The 16,612-nt window shown below is 39.4% G+C and overlaps 1 protein-coding gene across 3 annotated transcripts in view; it reads left to right on the top strand.

Annotated features, from left to right (window-relative positions):
* The window catches only part of LOC139945605 (fibronectin type-III domain-containing protein 3A-like), a 127,925-nt gene that overhangs the window by 23,070 nt on the left and 88,243 nt on the right, over positions 1 to 16,612 (top strand). The window contains exon 1 of one of the 3 annotated variants that reach the window (XM_071943014.1): positions 9,234 to 9,325. The exons of the other annotated variants lie outside the window; for them this stretch is intronic. The gene's annotated coding sequence lies outside the window, so the exon portion shown is untranslated. Of the gene's footprint in view, positions 1 to 9,233; positions 9,326 to 16,612 lie in introns of those variants that run through there. 3 annotated transcript variants of the gene reach the window in all.

Raw genomic sequence — 16,612 nt, 5'->3', positions numbered from 1 at the left:
ACCCTGACCACATTGCGACAAAAACACAACGCACAAAACACACATTACACAACGCACGTGCAAATTACACGTCATCGACCGTCATCAGCAGGCAGCATGAACTCCATTCACGCGTGGTATGATAGAGGCGAATTCACACGCGTTTTCGTTCCAATTATTTTAGGTACCAATCTCATCTCCATGATCCTACAAACCATCGCGCTCTGTTTTCTACTATGACGTCAGAATCAGTAACTGTGTGACACGCGGTGCAGTGCACCTTTTACCGCATACATTCTGCAGTTGCTTTGTAGATTGGTTCCGCAGTTTTTCCCAACTCGACGGCGGCAAACATGACGATCTTTTTTCCTTCTAGAAATTCAAGGGCACATCGTTTGTTCGTTGTAGAGTTTGTTTGAAACATCGAAACTTTTTTGGATTTCAATGTTTACATCTCATGGGTGTTAATGCAGTTGACAAAACAATGTTTATTTTCCGCTCAAAAGGATCAAAAACTGGTTCATATTTCTTTTCAAATCTCAAGTCAGTTTTGCTGTAGACCTCCTAAATTTATTTTTCAATGCATGGTACGTTTTTTTGCCCAGTGGAACTACTTAAATGGCACTGTCTTTCGTAACTGTTTGTTCTTTATTCTCCACAGACTGGAAGACTTAAACGTTATGAAACCTTAACAAATACTAAGGAAAATATTAATTACCATGATCAGTCAGTTTAAATTAAGCAAACAATTATGGTACATGTAAATCACTCTTGGCATATTGATGGTTGCAAATACTTGTGTGAATCGTTATTTTACATTAACTAATTGATTTGTTTAAAATAAATACAAAAACTATTATCAGCTTCTTGACCTTAGGCCTATAGTTCTGAAATCGAATGGACAAGAATGGAAACAAAACTAACATTAGTAAATGATAACTCTTAATTTCTTCTTCAATACCTCTTCATTTTTTTTTAGTCTTTAAGCAAAACTTTGTATCAAGAGTAACACATGGCAAAAAATATGTTGTTGAATCATTTCATGCTAAATGGGTCCAAACACAGCTCCATGGTCCAAGTAACTGCTTTGAACTGGCCTAATATTGACCCAGAAACATTTCATAGAGTTAAATAGCAGACGTCGATCACCTTTACAATATCTGTGCTTTAAAGGCTCTCATTTTCAAGTTCAAAACAATACACAAATTAAACCAAAATAGTTTACTTGTCACAGAAATAGGTACCAGAAATGCATCAAACCACCAGAGAGCACATACAGTAGCCAGAGCTTCCAGGGCCCTTAAGAGGGGGGGGGGGGGGGGGGGGGGGCGGGGGTGAGACAGACTTGGCAGTGCGCGCTCGTATTGTGGGCTACGCACACGTTTCTATTTTTCTAGTGATTTTAGGTTGCACTCCCACTTTTTCAGTTTGCACTCCCACTTTCCAAATCTCTGGCTAAGACACTGCTTGCCATGGTCAATATTTTTTGTAGGCCTACAGTAGTACACAGACATACAAATAATGTATACATTTAGTCTGATGTTGCGCAAACTTTTCTGCTGGCTAGAAGCTGTTGTTTCGCTTGAATGGTAAGAATGCATATATGGGCCTGTACTTTTAATTTTGTGTGCACATTTTGTGGTGTAGTGTTATTGGTGAAAGCTCTTGACCAACTGGGCCCAATTTCATGGCTCTGCTTACCGTAAGCACAGAACCGGCGCTTACGGAAGCAGGGAATTCTGTGCTTACAGCAAGCATATTTCATGGGTTAGCGGCGAATTTGGGCTACTGCGCGTGCCTATTTCACATTACTAGGCATTCTACGCTTACAAGGCTAGCGCAGAAATTTGGCGCTTGCACGTAAGCGGGGAATCGCGATTGTTAGCGCAGAATTCGGTGGTAAGCAGAGCCATGAAATTGGGCCCTGTTCTCTGCCACAAAATTCCACAGAAGACTGACATGGTTTCCAATACCAAGACCCTCCTGATTGTAGCAAGTCGTGGCCGAGTGGTTTTTATGCACTACATGTAGACTTGAGCTCTGGTGTTTCCCCTGATCAGCAGTGTGTAGTACAATGTGAACTCTGAGGTCACTCGAAAACCATGATTCGCGCGCACACCGCCAGGCAAAACTTTTGTGTTTTGGCAACCACCTAGAAAGTGTAGGCAATCTTACCATGACTACGCGTCTTTTTGCCCGGCGAAACATGATGTATAGGCCTACAGTGTTTTTTTCACAGAGGGCGGTTTGAATGTAAACATGGGTCACATCGTCTATAGAATAGGGCTTAAAGGCAGTGGACACTAGGCCTGGGCGAATAATTCGAATATCCGGTTAATGGCGAATAGGTTTTCCTATCCGTAACCGCGAATGCCTTTTTTTTCTTAACCGGATATCCGCATAGGGCGCGAATAGCTATTTATAAACCGGATAGTTCTGTAATTACAACCAAGTAACCGGATATTCTTTAATATCCGAATATCCGCGGACGTCGGGCGACAACTGACATGAATGTTTTGTCTGAATCCTAATGAAACTTCTATTAAGACAGCATAAAACAGCATAAATTAAGTATTTAACTATGCTCACCTCCGTGAAGAGTCAAAACAATGACATTTCTGACGTAATTTGTTCAAAGATTACAAAAGTTTTCCTTCACGTAGAGTCGTCCACGATCAAAAGAAAAAGCCAATCGCCATCTTTAAATTAGATCCGGTCATTTTTATGAATGAACCGAGTGACACTGTCAAAAACTAATATCAATCCGCCCAGAAGATCTCATTCACGAACGAACAGCGCCCTCTAGCGACAAAAAATTTTTTTTTTCTAAATATTTTTTTATTTTTATTTTTTTTATAGCGCCCTCTAGCGGCGAAAAAAACTATTCGAATATCCGGTTAATTTCGGATAGTTGGACAGCGGTATCCGAATAACAAAATTTCACTATTCGCCCAGCACTAGTGGACACTATTGGTAATTACTCAAAATAATTATAAGCATAAAACCTTTCTTGGTGACGAGAAATGAGGAGAGGTTGATGGTATAAAACATTGTTAGAAACGGCTCCCTCTGAAGTGCCACAGTTTTTGAGAAAGAAGTAATTTTCCACGAATTTGATTTCGAGACCTCAGATTTAGAACTTGAGGTCTCGAAATCAACCATCTAAACGCACACAACTTTGTGTGACAAGGGTGTTTTTTTCTTTCAATATTATCTCGCAACTTCTATGACCGATTGAGCTCAAATTTTCACAGGTTTGTTATTTTATGCTTAAATGTTGAGATACACCAAGTGAGAAGACTGGTCTTTGACAATTACCAATAGTGTCCACTGCCTTTAACCCTGGAGTTTCTGAGCTTGTTTCAAGCACCCTTATTTCTCAGGCTTGTGAGCTGCAGTAGTTTAGTTCACTTTTGATGCATCCTTGTTTCATTTCCAGAAATATTAAAACACAGCACAAGACAGAAGGAAACCCATGCACACCTCCATCATAGAGATATATATAAGAACTAGAGGGTGCACGAGTGATGCTTCTTGCACAAACGCCACGGGACGGCAAGATGACAAGCGCGTCATTATGCACGCGCGTTGAATATGAAATACATGTTTGAGGTTTTTTTTATTGAACGCTCACGCGATGAGTTTGTTCAACTTACAAAATGGCCGCACAAACACACGCTGTGAGATAGCTGTTTTGTCAACTTAGAAAATGGCCGCCTGCTCGCATACCAGGGCGCGTGTATAGGCCAGTGCGCGCTCTAGTTCTTATATATTACTCTATGACCTCCATGCACAATGCTACCCTGGAAAGTATAGTACTTTGTGTCATTCTGTGGTACACCAGGGCCCAATTTCATAGAGATGCTAGGCAAAAAAATTTGCTAAGCATGAAATTTCTTCCTTGATAAAAACAGGATTATCGACCAAATTTTCACGTGATTTTCAGGATAAGCAAACAATAGCTGAATACCAGTACGAAGCAATATGCAACAAATGGAAATTTGGCTGGTAATCCTGTTTTTAGCTAGGAAGAAATTTCATGCTCAGCAAATTTGTGTGCTAAGCAGCGCTATGAAATTGGGCCCAGTACAGGAGGTGTTGTTCATATTTTCATTAGCTTATTATCACACCTATGGTTTTACACTTCGGAATCCCTTCATCTCCAGCCAGATGGAGCAGTCAATGCAAGTAACACAGTCCATTGCTCTTAGGAGACATGTATTCAATTAATTACAATGCTGGTTGGAACACCTGAACAGGAATTCGCAACAGTGGTTGGGTTGTGCCAAGGGTCAATTGGATTGATAGATTGGGGCGTAATTGACTGCGGACAAGTGGGGATTCACCTGTCTGATGGTGGTACTTTCTACTGTGGTCAATTTGTTTGACCAATCAATAGAAGGCAAGACTGCACCTTAGCTGTGTGAGTCAGAGGGAATAATGCATGAATATGGACACACTTAGTATTTATGCACTTTTTGTCTGATTTAATATCAGGGGTGTAATTTCTCCGTTTTTAATCGGAATTCTGTTTTATTGCCCTAAAAAAAAGGGGAAAAAAAGTAAAGTTGGAACTACTCAACGTGAATTGGCAACAGTGGTTGGATTGTGCGAATGGGTAAATTGGATTGATAGATTGGGGTGTAATTGACTGCTGAGACAAGTGGGGGTTCACCTGTCTGATGTGTGATACGTTCTACTGGTCAATTTGTTTGACCAACCAATAGAAGACAGACTGCACCACCTGTGTGTTAGTCAGAGGGAATAATGCATAATATGTACACAGTTAGTATTTATGCACGGTTTCTCTGATAATCAGGGATGTGATTTCTTCGCTTTTAATCAGAATTCCTTTTTTTTTTTTCCCTTAATATATATATATCAAAATATGTTTCTTAAAAATTACAATGCGTAGTTGGAACTACTCGACATGAATTAGCAACAGTGGTTAGATTGTGCCAATGGGTAAATTGGATCGATAGGTTGGGGCGTAATTGACTGCTGAGACAAGTTGGGGTTCACCTGTCTGATGTGTGATACTTTCTACTGGTCAATTTGTTTGACGAACCAGGAGAAGACAGACTGCACCACCTGTGTGTTAGTCAGAGGGAATAATGCATTTTTAATGGACACACCTGTATTTTTGCACTGTTTCTATGATAACCAGGGATGTGATTACTCCGTTTTTAACCGGAATTTATATGTTTTATTTTGCCCTTAAAAATTAAAAAAGAAAAAGAAAAAACCCCGCATTTTTTAAAATTACAATGCGAAGTTAGAACACCTGAACAGGAATTGGCTACAGTAGTTGGGTTGTGCCAAGGGTCAATTGGATTGAAAGATTGGAGCGTAACTGACTGCCCCTGCTTCTCTTCCCCTCCATTCTTCCCTGTTTCACATGGACACAAATATATGCTAAGAATGAAGATGTAATTAATAACAGTAAACTTTGGGGTACAGCCATGTAATTATTCTCTTATGAGGGAGTGTTGGCTCTAAAAAGAGCCCGGTTTGGTCTTGACGTTTCAAACAGTACACTCTGCTCCTCTTTAGGAAAATGTTTTCTCTCCAAAATTTATGCACTGTTCTGATTATCCACAAGTCATTCATGTACATATCTGGACATTATGCATGTAGATACATATTCAATCTCAACAACCGATGACATGAGTCATAGGATTTTCGTGAACTGCTCTGGCCACTGGTCTTGCTAAGAGGGATGTAGGGAACAGATGATGCTCACTTCAGTTTGCTTCAGAAACCTCATAGTTCCCCCCCCCCCAAGTTCCAGGCTGCCTGACTGCCTGTTGGATTGAATTAGTTTATTTAGCTTGATGAAGCTTTCAAGCCTGGACTTTTATAGAGGCCACGGCGGCCAGGGCCCAATTTCATAGAGCTGCTAAGCACAAAAATTTGCTTAGCATGAAATTTATTCCTTGATAAAAACAGGATTACCAACAAAGTTTCCATTTATTGCATATTTCTTGCTAACTGGTATTCGGCTGTGAATAGCTTATCCTGAAAATCACGTGAAAATTTGGTTTGTAATCTTGTTTTTATCAGGGAAGAAATTTCATGCTAAACAAATTTTTGTGCTTAGCAGTTCTATGAAATTGGGCCCAGTTCTCTGCTGCCCTTATCTTGGCCTTAGTGCCCCTTCAATAGTTTTCCACAGACTTCTCCAAGTTCCAGGCTGCCTGACTGCCTGATTGATTCAATTGGTCTAATTTGATGAAGCTTTCATTCAGGCCATGGTCTCTGTTGTCATGGTCTTGGCCTTGGTGGCCCTTCAAAAGTTTCCCACTATCAACAGCTCTCAATTGTTCGTTACCAAGTAAGTTTTTATGCCAACAATTTGTGTGAGTAATTACCAGAAGTGTCCAGTGCCTTTAATAATTTGTAAACTAACCCTGTGCAGTATTTTGTTTCTATATTCTGGTACTTAAAGCCATTGGACCCTTTCGGTAAACAGTATTGTCCAAAGCCCACACTTCGTGTATCACAACTTCTATATCAAATAACAAACCTGTGAAAAGTTAGGCTCAATCGGTCATCGGAGTCGGGAGAAAATAACAGGAAAACCCACCCTTGTATCCGCGCGTTTCGCCGTGACATGACATGTGTATAAAATAAATCTGTAATTCTCGCTATCGAGAATTGATATTGTTTTACTGTTTTCTCAAAAAGTAAAGCATTTCATGGAATAATATTTCAAGCGAAGTCTTTTACCACTACCTTCTGTAAACCCTGTAAGTTATTTGTATATCTGAGAACTTTTATTTTTTTTTCTGTACGGAAACGGTCCAATGGCTTTATCAAAATGAAACATGTATATAAATTTTGTATAAAAGAAAAAGCTAATTTTGTTAAGCACATACTCCACCGCCTCCCCATTTAAATGACACATACATACATTTGTTATAAATGCTGAAATGGCCCATTAGTGTGAGAATCTCTTAATGGCCATGTGTCACTATTCGTCTGGCTGGGGCAGACACATTCATTGTAGGATGTGGAGAGAGAGAGAACTGAAAATCACAATCAGTTCAAGTCTGCTTTGAAATTCATGTGTTGAGTACTGTTACATTAAAAGCAATCCACCAACACCTCTTTTCCACTTGGCGAATGTCACAACACATTCTTTAACAAGAGCATTAACATGCTGCCTGACTCACAGTTTAAGGCCGTGGCGGTTACTATCGGTAGTTACTCAAAATAATTGTTAACTTAAAAACTTACTTGGTAACAATTGGTTACTCCGAAGAGCTGTTGATGGTATAAAACATTGCAGGAAAAGGTTCCCTCCGAAGTGAACAAGTTTTTGATAAAGAGGTAAATCACTCAAATATTAAAAGGCCTGAAGTCTTTTAATATTTTTTAAGTTATCTAAAAGCAAACACCTTTGTGCAGCGAGGTTGTTTGTTTCTTTCATTATTCTCTTGCAACTTCGATGACCAATTAAGTCCAAATTTTCACAGATTTGTTATTTTATGCATAATAATATGTGGGGCTACACAAAGTGAGAATACTGTCTTTAACAATTAGCAAAGCTGTCCAGTGCCTCTAAAGGGTAAAACACATAGAAATAGAACCCGGAGAATGCTGAGCTCGACCACCCTCTGTGTCGTCTGTGGACGCGGCGTATCAATACCGCGCAATACGCGCGTATGGCAAAAATCATCGTGTGACACGCGCGTATGGCAAAATGGCAAGATGTCAGCGCACATAGACCATTTCTAGTGTTTTCATTGGTCAATGATGATGTCATTGTATGGCAAAATTGTATGGCAAAATATTTTGCCATACACGCGTTACGAAAATGGCGTGTGCGCGTCCATAAAAATGGTCTCACAACGTATCCGCACGCACAATGAGACACTCAGCGTTCTCCGGGTTCTATTTCTATGGGTAAAACACACTTAGAATTTGTATACAATTTGTCAAATTACTGTACAGATAATTTTTACATTATTCTTTAGAACTGAACATTATTTTGATGAGTTGAATCCATTAGCTTGAATGTCGCCAATCAAATTAGTCACTACCGAGGTCGCTTTCAGGGAAAACAGACCAGAGAAAAATTAGTTTAGGTAAGAAATGTGGTATGACAAGACCTCAGACAGCTTGGCTACTGCCACTTTGTCAAAGTAGTGCTGCCAAAAGTCCATTAGGTTTTACTTTAGGGTAAGCCTACACACAAATGTAGATCCATACCACCTTTTTCAGCAATGAGACCAAGTTAATCCACAAAGTGATCACTTGATGTATTGTTCTGTATTTCCCCCTGGTGCCTTATTTTTTGAAAGGGCAAGGGAACCAAGGCATTTCTCTCCTTTGTAAAGGATACATTAGGAAATTGTAAATATCTACCAGCGGGCATAGAGGTAATCGCCTTCATTGTCTCTGTGAAGTACAAGGCCTAAAAATGATCACTTGATGTTCTGTATCCTGTATCTTCTCCTGGTGCCTTATTTTTTGAAAGGGCAAGGGCACCAAGGCATTTCTCTCCTTGGTAAAAGGACATATTGAGGAAATTGTAAATATCTACCAGCGGGCATGGAGGTAATTGCCTTCATTGCATGTGAAGTACAAGGTCTGAAAATGATCACTTGATGTTCTTTATCTTCCCCTGGTACCTTATTTTTTGAAAGGGCAAGGGCACCAAGGCATTTTTCTCCTTGGTAAAGGGCACCTCTAAGAGGAAACTGTATTTTTTTACCAGCGGGCATAATCGCCTTTGTTGCCTCTGTGAAGGACAAGGCCTGAAAATGATCACTTGATGCTCTGGATTTCCCGATGGTGGCTATCCATTTTTATCTAAGCTTTATGTGTACAAATATATGTAGGGTGAATAACCCATTGTTGAAATCATGTTGTACCATACGTTTTTGTTCAGTCAGCATACCATGGAAGTTGGTCAGTGTAAATAACTCTGACAGCTAGCACTAGTACATAGATCTTGTATATAAAAGGCCTGACCTGGTATTGAACCCGACTAAGGAATTCCAGGTATAGTGGTTCCAACAAGTGCATAATGTACATAAACACTTAACAGAGAAAAGTACTACATGGTGTGTGTATTGTGTGTATTTTTACATGGTACAGCCATGCACTGCAGACTAACCTGGTGGGGCTAGCCCTCCTCTGCACACACACATGTACTCTATTCCCAGCGCAACCCCACCACAACTGGGTCGTGGAATGTCAGTTTGTATGAGGTCAGTTCCAGCAGTCTGTGGGAAAATATTTATAAAGCGGAGGGGGAAACATGGACGATGGCTGTTTGGGAAGTATAAAAAAGTGCTGAGGTGTTCATTTTTGTGCAATGTCTGGTAGCGGTACAGTGGTAAGTGGTTGCAGCAATGATGGTAACTTGCCGTCCAACTATTTTGTAAATTTTTGTCATGGTTATCTATAATATCAGTAGGATTTGAAACTTTGCATGTTGGAAATACGATATGGAAAGGTTTGGGGTAACACCATGTTAATGACTATCTGTAAATGAGTTCAGGTGGGCCTGAAAAGAACCGTTGGTTTTACCTCTCTTTTTTATTGTTGAAATTAAGTTTTCTCCATTGAATGAAATAAAGTTTTCATCTAGTTTGCGAAATGAGAAAATCACATCTCATCATAATTTCAAGGAGTTAGTTTAGGACTGGCCCTCAGGAAGCCTATCTTTGAACAGAAAGTGTGACTGGCGTGTAGCATTCTTAGCTAGTGGTTAAACCTAGCCAAGCCCCATTCTGTACAAGTCTGAAGTAGTGGTTAAATGTAGCCACGCTCTGTAGTCTTCTTTTGCCTTTAATAGACAAGCCCCATTCTGTAGCATTCTTAACTAGTGAGCATTAATGGTCTAGACAACAAGCTCTGTAGCATTCTTTTGGCTATCGAGACAAGCCCCATTTTTTAACATTCTTTCTAGAGGCTAAATCTGTCCAAGCCCCACCCATTCGATAGCATTCTTTTTGCTTATTTTAGCCAAGCCCCATTTGGTTGCATTCTTTTAGCTATAATGTAGGGAAAGCCCTATTCTGCAGCACATCAATATCCAACCTATGATAAATTGGCTTACCCAATGATTTTCATTTCAATTTTTTTTTTTTTTTTTTTTATTAGCAAAAAGGAAAATCTGAAAACATGAAGCCATTTTACAGAAAAGTTGCAGTACTTAAAAAGAAAAAGGCCAATGGGAACACAGCTTAGAGGAGTGGGCGACTGTGAAAGAGCCTTGAGCAGTATTCCCACCTCTAGACACATTGGTTTGGGATGGTTTCAATGTACATAATGGTTATAACTGCATTCTTGTGGGTAGAACCGTGCCGCATTCTTTCTGGAAAATGAAATCAGGACATGACCCCCATTTGTCACATAACTTGTTGAAATGCTTCAGGCTCAGACTTGCCCTGTCTACCACTGACTCTTTTTACATTCTCATTAATCGGCGCCTTTTTGTAACAAGTTGATACACCATTTGAAACCATTGAAGTGAATGGTATTGAATGGTATGATAGCTGTGCAGACAGTTGGTTCTCCAAATGGTTTTGAATGGTGGTGCAGCTAGTACAGAATCCTATGAGGATTGTTTTAAGTGGTGCATCAAGGATCCCACTTTGTCATGACTGAGTGATACCAGGTGGTGTGGGGGTGACCAATCTGTCCTTGGCTACGAGGTTACCACACACTATGTCATAGACACTACAGGATTTGTTAAACAGCTTGCTGACCATCTGAAACCATTCGGCTATGGTAATGCACATAGGTACAGTGTATGCACAGCTCGAAACCATCTGAATGGTTTTAAGTGGTAGTACAGCTTATCATCAACCCTGCTCAAATGGTACTGCCATGTGTGTACAAAAACGATGGGGTTGTAAACGTTAGTGAATTTTGAATGGTTTTGAATGGTGTATCAGTAGGAGGGTTAAAGGAGAAATACTTGAAAATAACACAGGCCTGGAATTACACATAGGCAACGGAGGCCATGGCCTTCATTGCCCCCTTGTCTTGGCCTTGGTGCCCTTCAAAAGTGTTCCATTGACTTTAATGATATTCCAACGGAAGTGCCCTTTGCAAAATGGAAATTGGCATGCCCCTTTTTAACATGTTCACAATAGATGAAATTACAGACCTCTATTTTTAATTTTATTTTTTATTATAAATATCTTCATACAAGAACCCCCAAACCTTATCTGTGATGTTTCTTATTTCCGTTATAGTCATATTAGCAATTTGCTGATTCGGGTGGTGATAAAAAAAAAGATGGTTTTCTACGAGTTTGACAGAAAGATTTCCGAAGGAAATATTTCAATTCTATGAGTTTGACAGAAAGATTTCCGAAGGAAATATTTCTCTGGGGGTAGTGCCATTGGCATCTCTACTTTATAAATATTAAATTATGAGCTTCTAGAGTAATACTTGTGGAATTCCCCCCCCCCCCCCCCAGCCCTAGACGATTACAGAATGGAGCTACACATTCAATGATTACAGTACCAATCCTACATGTAACTTATAACCCGCCCTATGGCAACGCCATGCATTCCGTTTACTTTGCTTTGTGAACGCCGATAGAAGCAATTTCTTCCACACCCAATTTCTTTGCGTCGGTGCCTCAAAGAGTGTTTCCATAGAAATATAGATTTTCTTTTTGTACGCAGGTTCATTCAACCTTGCTCATATGATTCTACAATGTTTGAAATTACCTGACCCGTTTTAGAGTCTTCGAAACAGAGTGTCATGGTTAATCTTATGTAAATGTCTAGCACGTGAGTCCTGTTGTTGGTACCAATTCACCTGGCCCAATTTCATTAAGTCTATAATAAGCTCACAAATGTGCTAAGCACATAAAAATCTTGCTTTTTAAACTGGTTTCTCAGCCAGAATTCCACAACGTTTACAGTGTTGCAACTAATGCCCCACTCAAAAATTGGCTAAGCAGTATTTTCTGCTTAACAGCTTAAAGGCAGAGTTAAAGTCGGTCGCGTGATGGTCGGGCGATGAACATCTTGATGCGCGATCATAAAAAGACATTTAGGATTCAGCGATGACTACATGTATAAACTACATTATAAACTACGAGATTTCCATCGTGCGACTATTTTTTCGACCGACTCTAAACCGACCTTAACATTGGGCCCTGACGCCATCATCACAATAATCTTGGTTGCATAATTTTGGGAGTCAATGTCCCGGGCCCAGTTTCATGTTTGGACAGAAAATACTGATAAGCAACAATTAAGCTGCAACAATGCAAACTGAAGGTACTTTGGGCTGGTAATCTGATTCTGCTAAGCAATACTATTTCTGTGCTTAGCGAGTTTTTGTGAATCTCTTTTGAGTAGTGTGGGTGCGGTACTTAAAACTTTTGCACAACAAATGTACATTGTACAAAACACTCTGAAATCTTACACACTGTACGTATAACAATGTACATGTATATGAAATGTTCCCATGTTGTTAGATTGTTTGCACCTGGCCAAACAATTGCATGCAGAGTAGGGCTGTCAAGTCTTATCCGAGTTGAGAAAGTTTAAAACTACCAAACGTCCCTTTTATGCTGCCATCATTGAGGTCAAATAATGGTATAAACACACCTGGGTGTAAGTCAACCACTGAGAAGTTGTTTGAACCCAGTGTGAATGCTGTTTGTGCCACTGATGATGTCATCTACACGGGGTCCAAATGCAGTGCTGTAATTTTCGTTTTTGAAATGACAAGGGCACCAAGGCATTTTCTTCCCGGGAAGGAGCACTTATGCATATGTATGAGGAAATTGAAAATTTCTACTTGAACATTTCAAGGGCACCAAGGCATTACGACCAGGGGGCATGGAGGCAATCACCTTAGTTGCCTACATGAAGTATCAGGCCTGTTTTCTGTAAAAATGTAACAACAAAGATTTTCAATAATAAATGGTTAAGTTTCAAGTCACTGTGTGGCCTAAATGTAAGGAGTAAAAACAAAGGAATGGCAACAGCCTGTCCTCTTGTCAATTTAACCTGTATCCCACGTATATTATGCGTCATGTCATGTGTTGTATTGTACTCCAGACTTCACCATATGGCCAGACATTTTTTTTCCTTTTCTGCCTACACATGTTTATCAATGCATTTTGAGTAAATAGCGCAGTATAACTGAGTGGGTGCTCATTTTCTAATGCTTGTTTATGATGCCAGGAACAGAATAGAAAAGAAATTTGCCCCGGGTCACTGGTGGAAAATTGCCTTTTGAGAATGGCATAGTGTGGGTAAATGTAGGTGAATGGAATAGATACGGTGCTCTACTGTCCTGTTCTTGTAAATGTGTACAATGTCTGACAAAACCGTCTTGAAAGGTGATAGTGTTTTTGCTCGTTATCCGTCCTACTGCATCACAACAATTCAAGATCATCCGCTGTAGTTTTAAATGATGTAGAATTGTAGATTTAAACAAGGTTCATGTATAACATAAATAACTTCCGATTTATATAGCGCCTAATAACTAACACTTAATTCTTTAAGCGCTTTACATTAGTGCCCTGGTCATAGGGCCAATAACATCCCTTTTTAATGTTTCTCAGCTCCCTTGGGAGTATACAACCTGGGCAACAGTTTATATCGCTCCAAAGGCTTTTTCATTCATAATATCAACCTCTACCCTTGCAGGTACCCATTTATTCCCCTGGGTGAAGAGAAGCAATTATAGTAAAGTATCTTGCTCAAGGACACAAGTGTCACGACCGGGATTCGAACACACACTCCGGTGAAAACGCACCAGAACTTGAACTCGATGCTCTTAACCACTCAGCCATGACACTCTCTGTATGCCATCCTGCATTAGATAACAAGTTGTAAAAAAATTATATTTCCTCGCAAAGCAAGATAAACCAAGTGATGTTTGAAGCCTTCATGTACAGTCATCAAATGACTCTCTCAAAAACATCTCATTGTCTCAGGAGTTTGCAAGACCACACATGTTGACTTGCCCTTGTATAGATCATGAGAGGGTGGGTGCCCTCAGTGATCTGGTTATCGTGTACGATGCTCCTACACTATGTACACTATGCAATAATACACATTCTCTTCTCTTGATGTATTAAAGGAACACGTTGCCCTGGATCGGACGAGTTGGTCTTTGAAAAGTGTTTGAAACAGTTTGTTATAAAATGCATGGTTAGATAGATGTTTTAAAAGTAGATAATGATCCACACAAGTATCATTCAAAATTGCGTGGTTTTCCTTTTACCTCGTCGACTAACACGGTCGGCCATAACCGACCGTGTTAGTTCGTAAAGAAAAAGAAAAGTAAAAGGAACACCACGCAATTTTTAGTCAAATTTGTGTGGATCATTGTATTTTACTTTTAAAACATCTTTCTAACCATATGCATTATATAACAAACGGTTACAAACGCTTTTTAAAGACCAACTCGACCGATCCAAGGCAACGTGTTCCTTTAAGTTGTTGTTGAGCGAGAGGTTGTCTTCAGTTGATGCCTTCTCGGGAAACGGATGGTCGCCTTCCCACATCCCGGTCCAGCATCAGCGTCCTAAGCTCAGTTGTTTCTTGTTGTGACATTGCGGCCTTCTGCCCTTGCTTCTATTTCCATCGATGGGTTCCCATATGTATTAAGACCCAGTCAAAAACACATTTGTTTACAACTAATTGTTTTCGCAGTAAGACCAATTTGTGGTTTTTCGTCTGCGTTTCTTTTTTTTATTTTTTGTAATGGAGTGTATTCATGTAGGTATTTCACACTTTAAATGTCCATAATTATTATTAAATTATTAAAAGATGGACAGTCTGTGCAAATGTTAACTTTTAAAATATTTGGTTACGTACAATGTACATGTACCATCCCATGCCTTTTCCTTCAGCCATTTCAAAGTGTTTTTTTTTAAGTAACTTGATTTTGATTGCACAAATTGTAATTGGTTTGGCTCGATGGGCACAGGTTTTCAACTCAAGATTTCCCACGGGGGTGAGAAATTAAAGACTGTTATTGAAATTCAGACTTTTGATCTTTCTGCTCGGTGATAGAAAATGCCTGCGAATTATTTTAAAGACACCATCTAACAAAATTTAAGGTTTTAAAGTATACTTTAAAAAATGGTTTGTCTGCTTGTTAGAAATTTTTGTGAAACAATGATTTGTGGGGTCTTAAAATTTCATTTTCTTGATTTTAAAGGCACTGGACACCTTTGGTAATTACTCAAAATATTTTTAGCATCAAAACCTACTTGGTAACAAGCAATGGAGAGCTGTTGATAGTATAAAACCTAGTGAGAAACGACTCTCTCAGATGTAAAACTTTTTTGATAACGAGGTACTTTCTCACTAAAATATTTGAATATGAAAAAGACTTCAGGCATGAAGCCTTTATCATGCATCTAAAAGTACCAGCAATATTAGCGTTTTGTCTTTCATTATTCTTTTGCAATTTTGATGAGCAAATGAGTCAAAATTTTCAAAAATTTATTATTTAATGCATATGTTGGGATACACTAAGTGAGAATACTGATCCTTGACAATTACCAAGCGTGTCCATTCCCTTACGCGAAAATTATACTGGAATTCTTGGCTTATGGATATCAACTAAGAAAACCTTGTTAGTGATTACAACTGTTTTAATATGATCGTACGCCCACTCACTCACACGTCTTGATCCTAACTGAGCCACCCATCTCCCCCACGTAATCCAAACTCATCATACACTAACCTTTAATATACCCAAACCCTGAACCCATATGTAATTTCCATATTGTGTGTACACAGAGTTTCTCGCTGTACACATGGTAGCATTGGACATTATGGCAAATGGTCTTCCATTAGAAAATAGTACATGTAGCTAGGGAGATTTTTGTCAGTTTTATTTTAATAGGATACAGTGAAATTTAAGTTTTTTTATTTTTTACATTCATTCTAAATTGGGAATTACTGAAATATTACCTTATAAATCAATATAAACCACAAGGGAAATATTACTTTGGCAACAAATAAAAATTATTTAAGATTGATACACGTCTTAAATCAGTTCATGGTGCAATGAAACCAAATCCAAGTAAGTTACGTATTCATTGACAATATAAATGGAAGATGAAGCAAGGTGTCTCCCCCCCCCCCTGTGAATGACGTCATCGGCGATCTATGTAAGACGTCATTCTTGAGGGCCAAGGTACCACAAATAAACCACTTAGAAGCAGGTTGAATGTGCTGGGTTCTTATAATGCATGGGTACACGGATGCGGAGTTAATGATGTCATTGTGTACATCATGTCCCAATATACCTGTACATGACTGCAGCATGACCTCTCGGAAGGTCAAATTGCTGCTGCATTAAGAAGTTACAGCATCCGTGCGCATCTCAAGCAACGCACGAGTGGTTATAGTATGACTAAATCATTTTGTAATTTGACCCCAAAATGGCAGACTTTGATGTTGATGATGCTGAAGACGAGCAGAGTACACTGTGTGAAATGTCTGGCAGACCACACTGGCTCTTTTCAGAGCCAACACTCCTACGAAAGAGATTTTATGGTTGTATGGTCCGCAAGCTAATTTCTCAGTTCAGGCCTGTTCAGACATTTTCCCCCTTAGTAAAAGGGCACCCTATGACTATGAGGAAATTGTAAATATCTACTGGGAGCATTTGAAGGGCA

This window comes from Asterias amurensis, chromosome 12 (genome assembly GCF_032118995.1).
Source record: "Asterias amurensis chromosome 12, ASM3211899v1".
In the NCBI taxonomy this organism is placed as follows: domain Eukaryota; kingdom Metazoa; phylum Echinodermata; class Asteroidea; order Forcipulatida; family Asteriidae; genus Asterias; species Asterias amurensis.
The sequence above is the reverse complement of the archived record's forward strand: the minus strand, read 5'-3'. Positions and strand labels throughout refer to the sequence as shown.